Here is an 8,454-nt window from a genome sequence, read left to right as displayed (position 1 = left end):
CAGTCTGAGGTAAAAGTGAACATCATGGCTATATCTTGTCCCCTATTGACATTTGATTACACACAAGTAGGTGATCAGCTCAGGTTTACGCAGAGCAGAAGGAAGGAGAGCGCTCTGGCCGCACAGGTTAAACGTTCCTACTTTAAGAAAACCATTAAATTGCATTGTTTATGTGCTACCTGGGCACTCTAAATATTTATTTAAAATGAAATCAAAGGAAATTGTAATGGTATCGAATGTTTATTAATTACTATTTAAAAAATGAAAGTGATGGGGAATTTTTTTTAATCCTGTCTGCTTAGCTTGACATCTGATATATATATATATATATATATATATATATATATATATATATATATATATATATGCGTCGACATGGTCGGGACATAGAAGGGGGTGCGCGGCTAAATAAGTTTGGGAACCACTGCTCTACAGGACACAGGGACCGATTTCAAACATGCTGGATTACATTGGTCTGATTTTTGAGGACAAATGAACCTGCTCCCTTTTGAATGTGACGTGTAGCCAATCAGAAAACGAGGTGAAGGGCGCTCACAGCATGCTCCTCCTCCGTCATGTTTGTTTAGTTTGAAGTCATGTCTTAACTTGCAAGACTTCCAATCTGACCAGGGAATGTCTGTGGGAAAAAGTGGTTTGTGTGTAATGTATAGCTTTTCCTGAGTTGCTGCACACCACACTATAGGACTTAAACTGGTATGTTTGTCTTTTTTTTATCACCGAGTGCGGCGTCCCTCATGCTCTGAAAATCTGCCAAAACTTTAAAAATCCTGCCATGTAAGCCTGAAAATAAATAAATAAATTAAAAAACCTGTTTAACAGCTGTTTTGAGGCCTAATTGTCTCTACTGAGTGGTAACCAATCTCTTTCTATACACATTTATGCTTTGATGGCAAACTTCATACTTTCAAGTTCTTTCTGTGTTTGCAGTTCTTTAATTTGTGTCATCTGCATTGCAATGGCAGATAAACACACATATGGATCAATCCCCTTCCTCTGCAGATCCTTTTCCTGGGCAAAACCTTCCACCTACCTGTCTTCTGTTGCCAAGCCCAAACACAGATCAAATGGTAAATGGCCCACACGTGCAGTGTAACTCTTTATTAAGCCCAAGAACTCAAAGACTGATAGAGCTAGGGATCCATCCGGCAACCCACCAGTTGCAGGATGAAAGCTCTCCAGAAGCAATGTCACCCTTACTCGCTTAGAAATTAAAGGACCAAATGAATGAAGTTGATGGTGACACAGTTAGTTGTGGTCTTACAGAGACAATGGTTGCATACCCTTTCCAAGGATCTTTCAAAAAGCAGGTAAAATTCAACCAGTTTGTGTCTGGGCTGAAAGAATCTGCAGTTACACTGACTCTAGAGACTGGCAACCATCTACTTCATCAGCAACATTACGGTAATTTTTGGTTGTCTATCACAAAGATGGTATATCTGAAGTCTGCATTTTAGCAGTTATGTACTTATTAAATGTAATTAGTAAACACAATCATTGTTTTTAACATATTTAACAAGTTAATGTTATGCAGTATGTCTCAAAAATTAACACTTGCACATTTTCACAGCAATGGAAGTTCTTTGAGACTGCCCACTGCTTTTGAAATTCGAAGATTTCCTAAAAGTCTGCAACTAAGAAAGGACAACAAAGAACCATGCCATAAAAATTAATTGATGTATATGGCAAACAAAAAATTAATTATTCTTTGCTTCTAGATCATTGCTGAATTATTTATGTCCCTATATCCATGCAATAATTTTATGATTAAATGTCCTTCTGTAAGATTTGTTTTAATGCACACAATTTTTTTTTCACTGTTGCTTCTTTTCTAGGGACTAAGAATTCAAGGGAAGGACTTGTTGTCCCTGGAGGCCTATCTAAAGGTGCATTGCCAGTATCAGAAGATGCAACCAGACATCATGGTGGTGCGTGACCGTATGCAGCAAACCTTTGTTTGGCAACGAAAATAAATTGCAGATGGTATGGCTGTGGAGGATGTCTTGAAGAAGTACCCATTCTTAGGAGTACCAAATAGTATACGTCAGATACTTAAATTGAACTAGAAAATTTCAGTATATCCAACATAAATATACTTGTAAATTATGTCTTGTTGTCCCTCGTTCCCTTTTTGTAATTACATTGAATGTATTTTTTATATTGTTAGTGACTGAAATTTTTGATTAATTAACAATCAGATTAAAATCAAGTTTTATTTATTCCGTTTGTTTTACTCTGTTATTTTTCAATACTGAAAATGTATCTGTTAATTGTAGCTCTGCGATGAGGCGGGGCGGATCCATCCAGCAACTGGTAACCTGAGCCAGCGATTTCGTGAAGAGCTCTCATCTATCGCACCAAAGGCGATCGATCTTGCTCGAGACAAATCTCCACTGTACCGGCTCTACCTGGATGGAAAAGAGGACATTCTCACTGACGACTTACCAGGTACTTTTAGCTATTTATTATTTATCATTATGTAAACCTGTGTGCGTGTGGCAACCCACAATGTCTGTTTGAAAAGCTGACAGTGTGGGTAGTTTAAGACTCTGGTCAAGAGGGTGACTTGTACTTTAAAATTGGTAAAGTTGTATGGATTTCAGAAATGTTCCTTTCTGAACTTGAATGTTTACAATTAAGTATTTTGAAATGTTGTGAAAATAGTTATCAGAGAGACTTCATACTGTTGGCATTGTTGGATCAGCATTGCCCCCCCCATCCTCTGAATCCTCTACCCTCACACTAACTGACTTCATATCCTCTTTGACCACATCCATAAATCTCCTTTCAGCCTCCTTCCTGATTGCTCCAACCTCAGCATCCTTCTACCTTTGTAATCATTGACTCTCCTCTGGACATGTCCAAACCATCTCAGTCTTTCCTCTGACTTCAAAATCATCACAGATGAGCCATCTCTTTGATGAACTCATTCCTGATCCTATCCATCATCATCACTCCCAAAGAGAACCTCAAGTTCTTGAGCTCTGTACTGTCTCTAAACTAGACAACATGGCTGGGCTCACTACTGCCTTCAACACCTTTCCTTTTATTCTTGCTGAAATAATTTTATCACACATCAAATCTGACACTTTTCTCCACTCATTCTAATTTGCTTCCCACTCTTTTTCACTTCTTTTCCATCATCTCTGTAGCTTTGGACCTTATACCTTAATTCTTTGCAGGGGTCTCCAACTCTGGTCCTCAAGAGCTACCATCATGCTAGTTTTCTGTGTTTCCTGCTCTATCACACCTGCATTGAGTGATTCAATCCTCTCCTTAACTCTGCGTTGGCCTGTTAATTACTCATTCATTTCAATCAGGTGTGTAGGAGCAAAGAAACAATTAACATGTGCAGGATGGTGGCTCTCGAGGACCAGAGTTGAAGATCCCTGCTTTAAAGTTTTCCACCTTCTATATTTCTACTCCCTGTAACATCACTTGTGTCCCCCTCATTTACACATGTGGCTGTGACTAATCTTAATATCTTTTCTAGCACATATCTCAACCTGATGTGAAAACATCACAGTCCATGGAGACTCCTGTCTAACATCATCTGGTTAATATGCATAGTTGATCTTGTGCTATGTTTTGCAGATCTCGACATAAGGCCAGCCCTTTTATTCCTGCCATACATCTTTGAGAAACTGGATCTCGTTGTCATTCCTGGAGAGGTAAGTGTAAAAAATATTCCTTTAAAAAAGGATAATCAATTTGTCTTTATGTTAAGCTTTTGCCTTCCTCTACTTTTCCTTTTGATTTTAAAGGTTCATCCTAAAACCCCCTATCCAACTGCTCAGCGACTCCATGAAGACTGGAAACCAGTTTGGAAACCAGTTTTCTCCAGAAGAGCTCCAAACAATGTGGAACTGGATGGCAGCGAAGTGTGCAGAGCCTCATCTGTTTTTAAAGGAATCCTCTCTTCTTTCTGCATGTACTTTGTCTTCAACCTTGCATATCCAAGACATCTGAAGAACACCCTGATCTTTCTCCAAAAGTACGTTGTGAAAATAGTTATCAGAGAGACTTCATACTGTTGGTATTGTTGGATCAGCATCACAAAAGTGGTGCCTGTTTAGGTTGCTGTCATTTCTGATGGCAGACTGTGTGCCACCTAATTGTAAATACTGGCATGTTTTCCTTTTATGTTGTGAAATAACAGAGATGGCTAATAAAGTAGGAAATGAGAATATTTTACTGTTGGATTTGTTTGTACGCGAGTTCCTCACAGAACTAAAATGGTGTTTTTGGGGATGTAATTACACCCAAGTGTCATCATTGAATCCACTATGCAAGACTGATTGAAATGTTTGGCCCTCTGCGTTTGTTATGGTGAATGAGATTTGAATGTAAGCACCAGTATTTTAAAGCACTGGCTTGTAATTGCAGGAATTTTGTGAACATTGCTGCAACTTTGAGCAACAGGCCTCGGTTCAGACAGTGCTGGGAGTTTTCAAAACAGAGTTTACTTGGTGAATTAAATGTTTTTGGAAAAAGTGTAACTACTCCATTTCTATCATTACCAGTGGAACTGCAAGCAGCTCTGATAGTCTACTGTGGCTTTTCTAGAGCTTATTTTGCAAAGAAAGCAGCGTGTGTCTGAAGTAACGGTGGAACAATGTCGGATACTCTGTCAGAGATTTGTTTGTAATTGATGCACTGCATTCAGAAAAGATAAGTCTTTTCTGGCAGATTAAGTACATTTTCAACATTGACACAATGTGGATCCTTCATGGAAAAATGGTAGTTCCTCTCTCATATGACCACCATGTTCATGCACACGGCGTTAAAGTTAATGGTGAAGGGACTTTGCTCAAACCTGGACAGGAACTTGAAGCGGAGGCTTTTGACACATACTCTGATAACAGTTTGTATGAAACTGTTTGGCACTTTATTTTAAAAGTGAATAAATGCAGCAAGTATTTTTGTTCTGTTTTTGGTGTCTGATATTTTTAGGATGTTGATGTACACACATATATAAAATATATGTATATAAAAATATTTATGTAGAAATATATTTAAAGTATCTATAAAAATATTAAAAAAACAAATATTTACAAATATATATATGTATATGTATGTATATGTGTATATGTATATATATATATATATGTTTATAAATATTTTTATGTGTACATATATTTTATGTACGTGTGTGTGTGTGTATATATATATATATATATATATATATATATATATATATATATATATATATATATATAATGTAATAAATTATGTACCCTTGGAAGGATATTTCTGTACCCTTAAGGGTACTTTTCTGTACTTTAAAATAGTGGAACACAAATTTTCTCCTGAAGGTACTTGTATGACTCGTAAAAGGTACAGTCTGCAGAGGTACAAATTTGTGCCCCCAGCTAAAGGTACAAAATGGTACCTTTGAGGGTACCACCCCAGTGACAAGACATTGTACCCCTAAAGGTACAGTCCTGTCCTTTATTTTCTCTGTGTGTACACCACCTACCAGAGCATTCCATCTACCAGCATGGTAAACGAATATTCTCAATCCTAGTAAGAGTAAAGCATAATCCCACTCATTTTTGGGTGTGTGAATGTGTGTATACATGGGTGAATGACTGATTGTGTTGTAAAGTGCCTTAGGGGGTTCCAGGACTCCAGAAAGCACTATATCAAATACAGGCCACTTACTGTATTTGTCCAGTTTAGTCTGGTACGTCTTCTAGATAAACCACAACCATTATCCCACTAAGGACTCCGATATTGCTCTGAAAAGTAACATTTTTTTGTTGCACTTTGAGTCAAAAATTATCATCTTTATTTGTGGAAGAATATTTTCACTTTGGGTAAGAGAAAGGGACTTACACATACATGAGTTAGCCCCATGGCTAAATCTCTATTTTTATTCAGGCCCTTACATTTATAGCAACACTTCAGAAAGCATTCTGTATGCAGAGGTCCAAAAGACTACAGACAACGGAAATTAGCTTTACAAAAAACCAAACTGGACCTAACAACAGCCAAATGATTGGTGCCAACCTGGTCTGCAGGCCTTTCCAGAGTGAAGTCCTGTCAATCAGAGCATGGTGCTACTCCCCAGGCTTTCCCCCTCTCCAGAAGCCCAGCCGTCGCCTCCACCGTTCCCCACAGGACCATCAAAGGCTGATTTTCCATGCTGGTGGTCTAGCTAGGGAAGCTCCAAGCCAAGGACCGGTGGGAGGCAGGCAAGGCACGAGTGAATCAGTATATGAACATAGGAAGGGAGCTGGAGGTTGGCCAGCAAGTACACTGAAAATAGTTTAGCCCTAACTCACAACCCTGATTATGCTCCACCAATACTGATCAGCAAACACAGATCGTTCTATTTTATCAGGGTTCATTCATGAATGATATTGCACCAATGCATCAATAAAGAATTTTAAACATTTTCGAGTCTCACACACTTCTTAAATCACCTTTATGACATTTGGCGTCTGTATGGTAGATTTATGGGCATTTTTGCACACAGTGTGCTGCCATAAAATGCAGACCAAACTGCGCAGACAAATACACAGCACAATAAGATGAGTTGGACCCTGGCTTGGATTAGCTGTGGTTTGAGTCTGTGTCCGGCCTCTGCACATGGTTAAAATACTGTACATATCTCACTACTGAGGACATTCAGACCAGTAGACCCATTTCTTCAGGTCTCCCACTCCCCATCCTTTTTAGGTTTTAAACTTCCCTTGCCACCAACCATTTTATGCTGGTGTAAATGAGTTCCCCCACAAAATCTATGGTGTGTCTTTAAAAAGTGATAACTCTCCTGGTGGTGCTGTGGCATTGACCCCCTCGAGCATGGCAGTTCCGGTTCAATGCCCAGGCCTCTTACTCACCAAATACACACAAACACATACACAACACACACACATATGTTCTCCGATACCATCATAACAACACACACAGAGTCAGACCCCAGGTGCACCAGGAGGAGCAGTTAAATTTTATCATTACCCTTTCTTCTCTGTGTTGGGGCTTTTTATGGGGCCTTTTTACGGCCCGCTCTGAAGGTGCCACTTTGGTCCCAATGGTACACGGGAGAGAGATAGATAGATGGAGAGGGACGTGGAGAGGGTTAGATGAGAGGGGAGGGTGGATGGTGGAGAAGGGAGATCTGCAGTAAAGGAGGAAGTAGGAAGGTGAATTGTGCACGGATGCCCATGAACATGCCTGTAGTCATGTGTACAAGCTAAGCAAGGGGGCACTAGGGGATGAGTTGAATGAGGAAAAGACACAAGAAATAAAGGGGAGGAGGGTGAAAAAAATTAAAGGGAGTAAGGCAGAAAAGGGACCATCAGTTGTCAGTTTGACTGCTGGCTGATATAAAAACTGTGGCGAGGGTGGAGGATAAGGCAGATGATGAATGGGCTGAAGACGCTCATCCATCTCACTGAAGGATTTGCGGCCAGAGAGTCGTGTACAGACATGTCTAAGAATGAAAGGACTATATGTATGTAAACGTGTGTGTGTGTGTGCGTGTGTGTGCGTGTGTTTTCTTGTTTTAAGAAGTCTTGACATAGGGAGATGGAAGCAGGCATGAGATTTTGTTCTGTACATCTGGATCTGTTTCTGGTCTTCATGGTGTACGCTGGTTTTCATGCATGCTTGACTTCTTGTGTACATATTTCTATGACCAGTCTTTGTGTAGCCATGTAAAAATGACAGCCTTGTGTTTGGGAAGATGTATGATAACACTGGCCAGACTTATCTGGATCCCTCACCACTATCAACTCTATGCACCTGTTTTAATGTGCCAAACAGTGTTAGAACAACAGTGGTTCTCTGTATGTGTCAGAGTGGGACAGATGAATCGGTTAAGCTACACAGCTAGTAGAGAAACACTTGTATCATTGTTCCGGGGTTTATGAATGTGTGTAAACAGGTTCAACTGTTTATACTGAACATTGGTCTGTACATGCTTACATGAATTTCCAGATTCTTAAACTCTAAATACAATGATAAATTACGGTTGTTGGTTTTTATTGTTTGTTTGTTTGTTTTGTATGTTGCAGCAATGCGTAACAGTCCAAAGAAAAAGAGAAGCAAGAGAACAAAGAAAAAACAAAACATGTCATTTGAGGTTTATGTATATATATATATTGCTTATTAGTTTTTTGCTCAACAATAATAGGAGGGTTTGATTAAACAGGTTTTTAATGTCCTGTTAAAACATGGTCTACATTTATAAAATATGGTTTTCTTTCTCTTCAATAAGACTTATTCAGATTATGGATTATTCCCATAATCCATAGGACAAATTCGCAGATTCTTCCAACAGATTGCTATGACTGCCTTCAGCTACAAGTGAAGCAAAATAAAACAAATTCAAATCTGCAACCCTTGTTAAGAAAACATCTAAACTAAAAATGTAACACTATGTGCTTACTGAACAAAAATGGACTTAGTAAGCAGATGCAAGGAGAT

General features: G+C 39.0%; 1 long non-coding RNA gene across 1 annotated transcript; it reads left to right on the top strand.

Annotated features, from left to right (window-relative positions):
• The first annotated feature begins 438 nt into the window (after nt 1–438).
• LOC139062571 (uncharacterized) lies at nt 439–4,927 on the top strand. Its single transcript, XR_011516130.1, has 3 exons — nt 439–2,466; nt 3,613–3,689; nt 3,783–4,927. It is a non-coding gene; the product is annotated as an uncharacterized lncRNA (long non-coding RNA).
• Nucleotides 4,928–8,454: the final 3,527 nt, after the last annotated feature.

This window comes from Nothobranchius furzeri, chromosome 13 (genome assembly GCF_043380555.1).
Source record: "Nothobranchius furzeri strain GRZ-AD chromosome 13, NfurGRZ-RIMD1, whole genome shotgun sequence".
Taxonomy (NCBI): Eukaryota; Metazoa; Chordata; class Actinopteri; order Cyprinodontiformes; family Nothobranchiidae; genus Nothobranchius; species Nothobranchius furzeri.
Note: the sequence above shows the minus strand (reverse complement) of the source record. Positions and strands in the feature narration are given on the sequence as shown.